Genomic DNA, 12,120 nt, shown 5'->3' on the forward strand with positions numbered 1-12,120 from the left:
GTGAAATTATATGGTATTTATCTTTCTCTGACTCATTTCACTTAGCATAATACTCTATCTCTCCATCTATGTCATTGCAAATGGAAAGATTTCAGGTTTTTATGGCTGAGTAATATCCCACTTTGTGTATATATACACCACATCTTCTTTATCCACTCATCAGTTGATGGACATTTTCTTTAGTTCTTTAGAAATGATTGTCTTATTTCTCTGTGTTTCGCTTATTATTTTCTGTGTAAGGAACACACTTTCCTTATTTATTTGCATGCCTTATAATTTCATTGGAAACAGTTTATTTTAAATAATACAATCTGAAAAATTTTGCAGATCAAATTTTCTGTTCCTAGGATTTATTGTTTTCATTATTTCTGATAGCAGTGTATCTTGTTTGTTGAGTGACTTTTTGAAACTAATTCTGTATACTCTGTATTTTGTCATGTGTGCAGTCACTAAAGTCTCCGTTCCATTAGTTTAGGTTGGGTAATTATTGCAGAAATATTTCCTTACATGTCTGTCTCCCAGGAGTTCTGTGTACATGTTTGTGCATGCCTTCACCATTCAAACAGGAGTTGACAATTCCTTCATCTTCACTTCCTGCTTGCACAGAGCTTCCAAGTCAGCCAGAGGTAAGGACTCTGCTTCTTTGGTTGGTATCCACACAACCCTGGGCATATGCACATGTGTATGTATATGTGTGGTCTTCTATGTTACCAGGAATATGGTAAATCTTTCCTTTCCTTTTCTTTGTTTTCTTGAAGATTTATTTATGTATTTGAGAGCAAGAAAGGGAAGTGGGAGGGGCAGGGAGAGAGGCAAAGAGAAACTTAAACACACTCTGCACCAAGCAGGGTGTCAGATGCATGACTGAGTTCATGACCTGAGCTGAAACTGAGTCTAATACTAAACCTAGTACACCACCCAGGCACACCTATTAGAAATTTTCAAATCCCAAATGGAAATGTCCTTTCTGAGCTTTTCCTTCTAACATTTTTTATTATCCTATTTTTTGCAACATTGTTTTTTAATAACATTTTTTATTTATTTGAGAATGAGAGGGGAAGAGAATGAGAATGAGTAGCGAGGGGTGGGGATGCAGAGGAAGAAGCAGGCTCCCTGCTGAGCAGGGAGCCTGGACTGGGGCTTGATCCCAGGACCCTGGAATCATGACTTGAGCCAAAGGCAGGTGCTCAACTTACTGAGCCACCCAAGCACCCCTGCAACATTGTTTGATTAGTGATATTGAATTCCTTTCCATGTGCTTATTTGTCATTTATATATCTTCTTTAGAGAATAGTGTATTCAAGTCCTCTGACCATTTTTTAATTAATTTGCTTATGATTTGTTGACTTCATAAGAGTTTTTTATATATTTTGGGTATGAACCCCTTATCAATAATGCATATATTTTTCCCATTAAGTAGGTTGCCTTTCACTTCATTGTGTCCTTTGATGCATAGAATTATAAAATTTTAATATAGTGCATTTTATCTGTTTTAATTTTGGTTACCTATGGTTTTTGGGTTGAATTAATGAAATTGTTCCTCTATTCCCCACTCCATCATATACCCAATGATTTCTTCTAAGAATTTTATAATTTTAGCTTTTATATTTAGGTCTTTGATTCATTGAAATTTACATTTTTCATGTGGTTTTAGGTAAGAGTCCAACTTAATTATTTTGCCTTTGGATATCCAGTTTTTCAATGTAATTTGTTGAAAAGATTGTCCTTTCTCCATTGTATGGTGTTAGTACCTTTGTTGAAAATTATTTGAGCATTTATGCAATAGTTTATTTCTTAGCTTTTTATTCTACTGCATTGGTCTATATACATGTCTTTAAGTTAGTATCATAAACCTTTATGTTAATGTTACTTTGTAATGAATTGAATTCAGGAAACATGGGATCACTGACTACATTATTTTTCAAGACTATTTTGGGATCTGTTGATATCCTTGATATTGAAATTTAGAATGGATTTTTCTATTTTTGTAAAAAAGACCACTGGGATTTTGATAAATGTTGCATTAAATCTGTTTATTACTTAGTGTAGTATTTATATTTTTTCAATCTTTATTGAGATATAACTAATATACAGCACTGTATAAGGTATAGAGCATAATGACTTCAATTTCATGTATTAAAAAAACATTACCAAAATAAGTTTAGTTAACATCATAAAATATAGATATAAAAAAAGAAGAAAAATTCCCTTGTGATGAGAGGTCTTGGAATTTCCTTCTTAACAACTTTCAAAAGTAGCATAATGTTAAATATAGCCATGGTGTACACTACATCCCCAGTACTTATTTACCTTATACATGGAAGTTTGTACTATTTGCTACCTTCTTCACACATCCCCAGTTACCACCGCCGACACTATAATCACAAATCTGAACTATTTTTTATTAAAGATTTTATTTATTTATTTGACAGACAGAGATCACAAGTAGGCAGAGAGGCAGGCAGAGAGAGAGGAGGAAGCAGGTTCCCCACGGAGCAGAGAGCCCAATGCGGGACTCGATCCCAGGACCCTGGGATCATGACCTGAGCCCAAAGCAGAGGCTTTAACCCACTGAGCCACTCAGACGCCCCTGAACTATTTTTATATATTTTTATTTTGTTTATTTATATATATTTATTTTATTCCTATATACACATAAAGTCATATACCGTTTGTCTGACAAGTTTCACTTACTGTAATGCCTTGAGGTCTATTCTTATTGTCACAAATATCATGAGTTCCTTCTTATTGCCCTAAATATTACACTGTATATATACCACAATTTCCTTATCCATTCACTGATGGACATTTTTTTTTTCTTTCAAGATTTCACTTAAATTTTAGTTAGTTAACATATAGTGTAGTATTAGTTTCAGGGATAGAATTCAATGATTCATCACTCGCATATAACACTCAGTGCCCATTACAGCAAGTTCCAATCTTAATATCCATCATCCATTTACCCTGCCTCTCCACCTCCCCTCCAACAACCCTCAGTTTGTTTCCTTCTGTTAAGAGTCTCTTATGAGGCTGCTCATTTTCATTCTCTGGATTTTGACTCCCATCATTATGGTTAACGTTGATCTGGGGAAGATAATGGCTGCCTGAGCAACGTCTCCGAGCAGGTGCTGGGCTAGAGGCGGGTCTCCACCAGCGACTCATTGGAGGTGGGCTTGAGAGCAGCTGCAAGGAAGGCGCACAGGAGTCAGATGGACCGATTGGATCGGGAAGAAGCTTTCTATCAATTTGTAAATAACCTGAGTGAAGAAGATTATAGACTTATGCGGGATAACAATTTGCTAGGCTCCCCAGGTGAAAGTACTGAGGAAGAGTTGCTGAGAAGACTACAACAAATTAAAGAGGGCCCAGCACCACAAAACTCAGATGAAAACAGAGGTGGAGACTCTTCAGATGATGTGTCCAATGGTGACTCTATAATAGACTGGCTTAACTCCATCAGACAAACTGGAAATACAACAAGAAGTGGTCCAAGAGGAAACAATCTTGGAGAGCAGTGAGCCGGACTAACCCAGACAGTGGTGATTTCAGATTTCAGTTTAGAGATCAACGTTAACCGTAATGATGGGAGTCAAAATCCAGAGAATGAAAATGAGCCATCTGCAAGACATTCTGGTGGAGAAAATACAGACAACAGCAGCTAAAGGCACGTGGAAAATCCACGATCTGAATCAACATCTGCAAGGCCATCTAGATCAGAACGAAATTCAACTGAGGCATTAATGGGAGAAGTCGCACCCACCAGAGGTCAGAGAAGGGCAAGAAGCAGGAGCCCAGATCATCAGAGAACCCGAGCGAGAGCTGAAAGATGTAGGTCACCTCTGCATTCAATGAGTGAAATTCCACGGAGATCTCATCATAGTATCTCATCTCAGACTTTTGAGCATCCTTTGGTAAATGAGACTGAGGGAAGTTCTAGAACCCAACACCATGTGACATTGAGACAGCAAATAAGTGGACCTGACTTGCTAAGTAGAGGTCTTTTTGCAGCTTCTGGAACAAGAAATGCCTCACAAGGAGCAGGTTCTTCAGACACAACCAGCAGTGGTGAATCTGCAGGATCAGGACAGAGACCTCCAACCATAGTCCTTAATCTGCAAGTAAGAAGAGTTCGTCCTGGAGAGTACCGGCAGAGAGATAGCATAGCTAGCAGAACTCGGTCAAGGTCTCAGATGCCAAACAATACTGTCACTTATGAAAGTGAATGAGGAGGTTTTAGGCGTACATTTTCACATTCCGAACAGGCAGATGTGAGAACCTATGTCAGTACCATCAGAATTCCAATTCGTAGAATCTTTAATACTGGTTTAAGTGAGACTACATCTGTTGCAATTCAACAAAATGTGGAAAGGGCAAAGTCATGGAATGGAAGTGGGGGTTCTGGTGGTAGTAGCAGTTCTGGTTCCAGTTCCAGTTCCAGTCCTAGCTCCAGTTCCAGTGGTGAAAGTTCAGAGACTAGCTCAGAGGTGTTTGAAGGCAGTAATGAAGGAAGCTCATCATCAGGCTCATCAGGTGCCAGATGAGAGGGTCGACACAGGGCCCTGGTAACATTTGATGAAAGTGGCTCTTTGCCCTTCCTTAGTCTGGCTTAGTTTTTCCTCTTAAATGAGGATGGTGATGACCAACCTAGAGGACTCACCAAAGAACAGATTGACAACTTGGCAATGAGAAGTTTTGGTGAAAACGATGCATTAAAAACCTGTAGTGTTTGCATTACAGAATACACAGAAGGCAACAAACTTCATAAACTACCTTGTTCCCATGAGTTCCATGTCCACTGCATCGATCGCTGGTTGTCTGAGAATTCTACCTGTCCTATTTGTCGCAGAGCAGTGTTAGCTTCTGGTAACAGAGAAAGCATTGTGTAATTAAGTTCTGAACTCTCAGCTATGTAGCTGGTATTGTGATGGGCAAAGAAGAATCACTTGCTTTCTGCCCACTTTTTGAGTGGTGCTTAAATGTAAAGTAGCAACCTGAATTGAGTCATTGATTTCTGAGTGAATCATTGTCCTTTTTCCAGTTTCTGTTCCAGAATAAAAGGAAATATTGAAAAAGCAAAAAAAAAAAAAAAAAAAAGTCTTATGATTTGCCTCCTTCTCTGTTTTTATCATATTTTATTTTTCTTTCCCTTTCACTGATGGATATTTAATTTGTTTCCATGTCTAGGGTACATAAGACTGCAATGAACAGGAGCATGCCAATGTCTGATATTTTTTCAACATAATGTATTCATTTCCTTCAGCTATTTCCTCAGAAGTGCAACTACTGTATTGTATGGTAGTTCCTTTTGAATTTTTTCACTTTTATTGAGAAATAATAGACATAATCTTTGTATGTGTTTAAAGAATACATCACAATGGTTTGATACACATATATTGTGGAATTATTACTACAATACATTTAGGTGGCTTCCATCTTTTCCTAAAGATGCAATGAGAAGAAAACAAAAACAGAAGGAAAAATTTTTAAAATCTTCCTGAAGAGAAGTCATGATTTACTCTAGTACTTTCATATATATCATACAACAGTGTTAGCTATAGTTATCACATTATATAATATATCCCTAGTAATCTAGTACTTACTTATTCTATATCTGGAAGTTTGAACCTTTCAAACACATTTTTATAATTACCCTTCTTTCAACCTCTGACTCTGGTAACCAAAAGTCAAAGAGATAATTGTTTATGGTTTCCTTGGGATTTTATTTCAGGTCTTACATACAGATCTTTAATCTAATTTGAGTTTATTTTTGTGTATGGTATAAGAAAGTGTAACACATTCATTATTTTTCATCTTGCTATCAGGGTTTTCCCAGCATTATATATTGTAGAGACCATCTTGCTCCATTACATATTCTTGCCTCCTTTGTCATAGATTAATTGAGCATACAAGCATGCATTTATTTTGGGGCTTTCTATTCTATCCCATTGATATGTGTATCTATTTTTGCGCTAGGACCACATATTATGACTACTACAGCTTAGTATATTTGGAAATCTGGGACTGTGAAACTGCCAGCTTTTTTCTTTTTTCTCTTTCTTTCTCAACACTGCTTTGGCTATTCAACATCCTTTGTAGTTTCATGCAAATGTTAGTATTATTTGTTATAGTTTTTTGATGAATGTGGTTGGTTTCTTTTTTTAATTTTTTAATTCACTTTTTACATTATTATGTTCAATTAGCTAACATATAATACATCATTAGTTTTTGATGTAGTATTCAGTGATTCATTAGTTGTGTATAACAGTGCTCATCACCACATGTGCCCTCCTTAATATCCATTACTCAATAACACCTTTCCCCCTCCCCTCTGTAAGACTCAGTTAGGTTCCTGGAGTCCAGAGTCTCTCACAGTTTGTCTCCATGACTGATTTCTTCTCTTTCAGTTTTCCCTCCCTTCCCCTGTGGTCCCTACACTATTTCATGTTCCAGATATGAGTGAAACCATAAGATAATGGACTTTCTCTGCTTGATTTATTTCACTTGGCATAATCCCCTTCAGTTCCATCCATGTTATACAAACGGTAGGTATTCATCTTTTCTGATGGCTGAGTAAAATTCCATTGGATATATGAACCACATCTTCTTTATCCATTCATCCACTGAACAACATCTTGGCTCCTAAAACAGTTTAGCTATTGTGGTAATTGCTGCTATGAACATTGGGGTGCATGTGGCCCTCCTTTCCACGACATCTGTGACTTTGAGATAAATACCTAATAGTGCAATTAATGGGTCTCTTCTGTGTATAGCTGTCCAATTATCTAGCACCATTTACTGGAGATACTGTCTTTCTTCTATTTGCATTTTTTTCTGCTTTGTCAAAGATTATTTGACCAAAGAGTTGAGAGTCCATATCTGGGCTCTCTACTCTGATCTATTGGTCTATATGTCTGTTTTTGTGTTAATACCATGCTGTCTTAGTGATTACAGCTTTGTAATAAAGCTTGAAATCATGCAATATGATGCCCCAAGCTTTGTTTTTCTTTTTCAACATTTCCCTAGTGATTCGGGGTCTTTTCTGGTTTCACACAAATGTTAGGATTGTTTGTTCCAGCACTTTGAAAAATGCCATTGGTAGTTTGATAGAGATCGCGTTGAAAGTTTAGATTGCTCTGGGTGGCATAGATTTTTCTTTTTAACTTTATTTTTTCAGTGTTCCAAGATTCATTGTTTATGCACTACACTCAATGATCCATGCAATGCAATACATGCCCTGCTTATTACCTACCATCAGGTTCACCCAACCCCCCACCTTTCTCCCCTACAAAACCCTCAGTTTGTTTCCCAGAGTCCAAAGTCTCTCATGGTTCATCTCCCCTTCCGATTTCTCCCAACACCGTTCTCCTCTCCTCCTCCCAATGTCCTTCGTGTTATCCCTTATGCTCCTCAAGTAAGTGAAACCATATGATAACTGACTCTCTCTGCTTGACTTATTTCACCAGCATAATCTCTTTGAGTCCTGTCCATGTTGATACAAAAGTTGGGTATTCATCCTTTCTGATGGAGGCATAATATTCCATTGCATATATGGACCATATCTTCTTTATCCATTCATCTGTTGAAGAACATCATGGCTCTTTCCACAGTTTGGTGACTATGGCCATTGCTGCTATGAACATTGGGGTACAGATGGCCCATATTTTCACTCCATCTGTATCTTTGGGGTGCAGCATAGACATTTTAACAATGCTTATTCTTCCCATCCATGAGCATGGTATGTTTTTCCATCTTTTTGTGTCTTCTACAATTTCTTTCATGGGTGTTCTGTAGTTCCTAGATTGCATATGTTTTGCCTCTTTGTATAGGTTTATTACAAAGTACCTTATGGTCTTTGGTGTGATTGTAAATCAAATTGATTCTCTAATTTCCCATTCTATAATTTCATTGTTAGTGCATAAGAAAGCAACTGATTTCTATGCATTGATTTTATATTCTGCCCCATGACTGAATTGCTGTATGAATTCTGGTAATTTAGGAGTGGAGGCTTTGGGTTTTCCATATAAAGTATCATGTCATCTGCGAAGAGAAGGAGTTTGACCTCTTCTTTGTTAATTTGAATACATTTTATTTCTTTTTGTTGTCTGATTGCTGTTGCTAGGACTTCTAGTACTATGTTGAATGGTAGTGGTGAGAGTCGTATCCTTGTCATGTTCCTGATTGAGAATGGGAAGACTCTCAGCTTTTCCGCATTGAGAATGATATTCGCTGTGGGTTTTCCATAGATACACTTAATGAAATTGAGGATTGTTTCATCTATCCCTATACTCTGAAGAGTTTTAATCAGGAAATGATGCTGTATTTTATCATGTGCCCTTTCTGTATCAATTGAGAGGACCATGTGGTCCTTCTCTCTTCTTTTATTGATTTGTTCTATCACATTGGTTGATCTGTGAATGTTGAACCAACCTTGCATCCCAGGGATAAGTCCCACCTGGTCCTGGCGGATAATCTTTTTAGTGTACTGTTGGATCCTGTTAGCTAGAATCTTGTTGAGAATTTTGGCATCCATATTCATTAGGGATATTGGTCTGGAATTCTCCCTTTTGTTGGGGTTCTTGCCTGATTTGGGTATCAGGGTTATGATAGCTTCATAGAAAGAGTCTGTAAGTTTTCTTCTCCTTCTATTTTTTTGAAACAGCTTTAGGAGAATAGGTATTATTTCTTCTTTGAATGTTTGGTAACCCTCCCCAGGGAATCCATCAGGTCCTGGAATCTTGTTATTTGGAAGGTTTTTCATCGCTGCTTCCATCTCCTTACTAGTTATTGGTCTATTCAGGTTGTCAATTTCTTCTTGCTTCAGTCTTGGAAGTTTATAGGTTTCCAAGAATGCATCCGTTTCTTCTAGGTTGCCCAACTTATTTGCATATAACTACTGATAATAATTTCTGATCATAGTTTCTATTTCCTTGGTGTTAGTCATAATCTCTCCCCTTTCATTCATAATCTCACTAGTTTGGGTCCTTTTTCTTTTCTTTTCAATTAGCCTGCCAGTGATTGATAGCAATCTTATTAAATCTTTCAGGGAACCAGCTTCTAGTTTCGTTCATGTGTTCTACCATATCTCTGGTTTCTAATTCATTCATCTCTGCTCTGAATGGATTATTTCCCTCCTCATGTGTGGGGTACACTTAATTTGTTGATTCTCCAGTTCTTTACATTGTAAAGAGGGCTTGTGTATTCAGAGTTTTTGTATTTTTTTTAAGTGAGGCTTGGATGGCTATGTACTTCCCCCTTAGGACTGCCTTTGCCATATCCCATAGGTTTGGGACTGAACTGTCTTCATTCTCATTGGTTTCCATGAATTGTTTCAGTTCTTCTTTGATCTCCTGGTTGATCCAAGCATTCTTAAACAAAGTGGTCTTTAGCTTCCAGGTGTTTGCATTTCTTCCAAACTTTTCCTTGTCGTTGAGCTCCAGTTTCACAGTATTATGATCTGAGAATCTGCAAGGAATAATCTCAATCCTTTGGTATCAGTTGAGCCCTGATTTTTGTCCCAGTATGTGGTCTATTCTAGAGAAGGTTCCTTGTGTTCTCGAGAAGAATGAATATTCTGTTGTTTTAGGGTGGAGTGTTATGTATATATCTTTGAGGTCCATCCAGTCCAGTGTGCATTCGAAGTTCTTATTTCTTTGTTGATTTTCTCCTTAAATCATCTGTCTTTGCTGATAGTGGCATATTAAGATCCCCTACAGTTAACATATTCATATCAATATATCTTTTTCTTTGATTTACAGTTGACGTACGAAGTTGGCTGCTCCCATGTTGGAGGCATAGATATTTACAATTGCTAGATCTTCTTGTTGGATAGACACTTTAAGAATGATACAGTGTTCTGGGGTGCCTGGGTGGCTCAGTGGGTTAAGCCTCTGCCTTTGGCTCAGGTCATGATCCCTGGGTCCTGGGATTGAGCCCTTGTTTATGTAGATTGTGTCTGTAAATTTCTGTTCTATATCAGTCTTGGAGTCTTTCTTCTTTTATGGACTGCCCCCCCCCCCAATATTTCTTGTAGTGCCAACTTGGTGGTCACATAATCTTTTAGTCTTTGCCAGTCTTGGAAGCTCTTTATCTCTCCATCCAGTCTAAATGTCAGCCTTTCCAGATAAAGTATTCTTGATTGCATGTTCTTCTCATTTAGTGCCCTGAATATGTCTTGCCAGCCCTTTCTGCTTTGCCAGGTTTCTGTGGACAGGTCTGACATTATTTTGATATTCTTCCCTCTGTAGTTAAGGAATCTCTTCCACCTAGCTGCCGTTAAGATGATTTCTCTGAATTTACGATTCGCAAACTTCATAATCTCATGTCTGGAAGTCTTTTTACCCTAGTTGATTCTGGGGGGCGTCCTTTCTGCATCTAGTACATGAACACTTGTTTCATTCCCCAGATTAGGGAAACTCTCAGCTAGGATTTACTCACCTATATCTCCTAGACCTCTCTGTCTCTTCACCCCGTCAGGGATTCCAATAATTCTGACATTTGAATGTTTCATGGCATCATTTAGTTCCTTAATTCTGCTTTCATGGCTTCTAAGCTCTTTGTTCCGGACCCCCTCCTGATCCTTCTTTTCTATCAGTTTGTGTTCTAGACCATGAATTTGATCTCTGCTTCATTTACCCTAGCTGTTAGAGTGTTAGGATAAGATTGGATCTCACTGATAGCATTTTTAAGTTCTGCCAGATTAGCTCTCACTTTTGCCCTTACTGAGTCTATGTTTCCACTTATGGTTTTCTCCAACCTAGCCATTTTCTGGATAACTGTTACCCTGAATTTAATTTCCAACATCTTGCTTATATCCATATCCAACAGTTCAGTGAAAGAGGTCACAGTCTCTGAATTTTTCCTCTCTTGGGGGTTCCTCTTCCTTGTCATTCTGGTGAGAATTGGTTGAGGGAATGTATAGATTCCAAACTATGGACCACAATCCATGAAAGATGGACCTGTTTTATAGGGACTTTGGGCTTCTTGGCCTCTTGTTCTTTCAGCCTGTCTTCTGAGGGAAGGGCCTGTTGCACTGTACTCAAGGAACCCTAGTTGGGCAGAATTGCCTTGCCCACTGTCGTGGGGGATGGCCTCAATAATAACTACTTTTGGGAGGTTTTTCTTCTCTGGTGGCTTTTTCTGGTGGATTTCTGGGTCCCTTCAAAGAGTCAGAGCAGAAGTGGTTGCGTCCAAACTTCTGTCTCAGAACATAGAGATCATAGACTGTTCCCCAGAAAACACTCCAGGTCATACAGCTTCATGGATTTTCTCTGTAAACTTATTTTCTACATCACTGTTGGGGTATTTCTCTTTTTAGAAAATCCCCCTTAATATTTCTTGCAGGGCCAGCTTGGTGGTCACATATTTTTTTAGTTTCTGCAGGTCTTCAAAGGTCCTTGTCTCTTCATCCATTCTGAATGACAACTTGGCTGGATAAATCACCCTTGACTGCATGTTCTCATTTAATACCCTGAACATGTCTTCTCATTAGTACCCTTTCTGGCTTACCAGGTCTCTGTGGATAAGTCTGACATTATTATGATATTCCTCCCTCCATATGTAAGAAATCTCTTCCTTTAATCCACATTCATGATTGTTTCCTTGGATCTAAGACTTGCAAATTATACTACTATATGTCAGGACATTGGTCTGTCCTCATTGATCTTGAGAGGGGTCCTCTCCACCTCTCAGACACGAATTCTTGTCTCCTTCTCCAGATTAGGGAAGTTCTCAGCCATGATTTGTTCAACTGTATCTTCTAGACCTGTCTTTCTCTCCATCCCCTCAGAGATCACAATAATTCTAACATTGTAACATTTAAATCTGTCACTAAATCTCTCAGTTTGATTCCTTGGGTTTTAATTTGTTTCCCCCATGCTGCCTCAATTTCCATCTTTTCTATCATCTTATCCTCTATATCATGAATTCATTCTTCTTACTCATTTACCCTGTCAGTCAACGTATCCAGCTTAGACTGCATTTCATTCATAGCATTTTTACATTCAGACAGATTATATCTCATTTCTCCCCTTACAGATTGTATATTTTCATTAATATTTTCCTCAAGCCAAGATTTGGCCCTGATAATTTTTACTCTGAAGTCAATATCTGACATCTTGGTTA

General features: G+C 38.0%; 1 pseudogene; it reads left to right on the plus strand.

Moving 5' to 3' along the window:
• The first annotated feature begins 545 nt into the window (after positions 1-545).
• Positions 546-4,886, plus strand: LOC132007119 (E3 ubiquitin-protein ligase RLIM-like; annotated as a pseudogene).
• The last annotated feature ends 7,234 nt before the right edge of the window (positions 4,887-12,120 follow it).

This window comes from Mustela nigripes, chromosome X (genome assembly GCF_022355385.1).
Source record: "Mustela nigripes isolate SB6536 chromosome X, MUSNIG.SB6536, whole genome shotgun sequence".
Lineage (NCBI taxonomy): Eukaryota > Metazoa > Chordata > Mammalia > Carnivora > Mustelidae > Mustela > Mustela nigripes.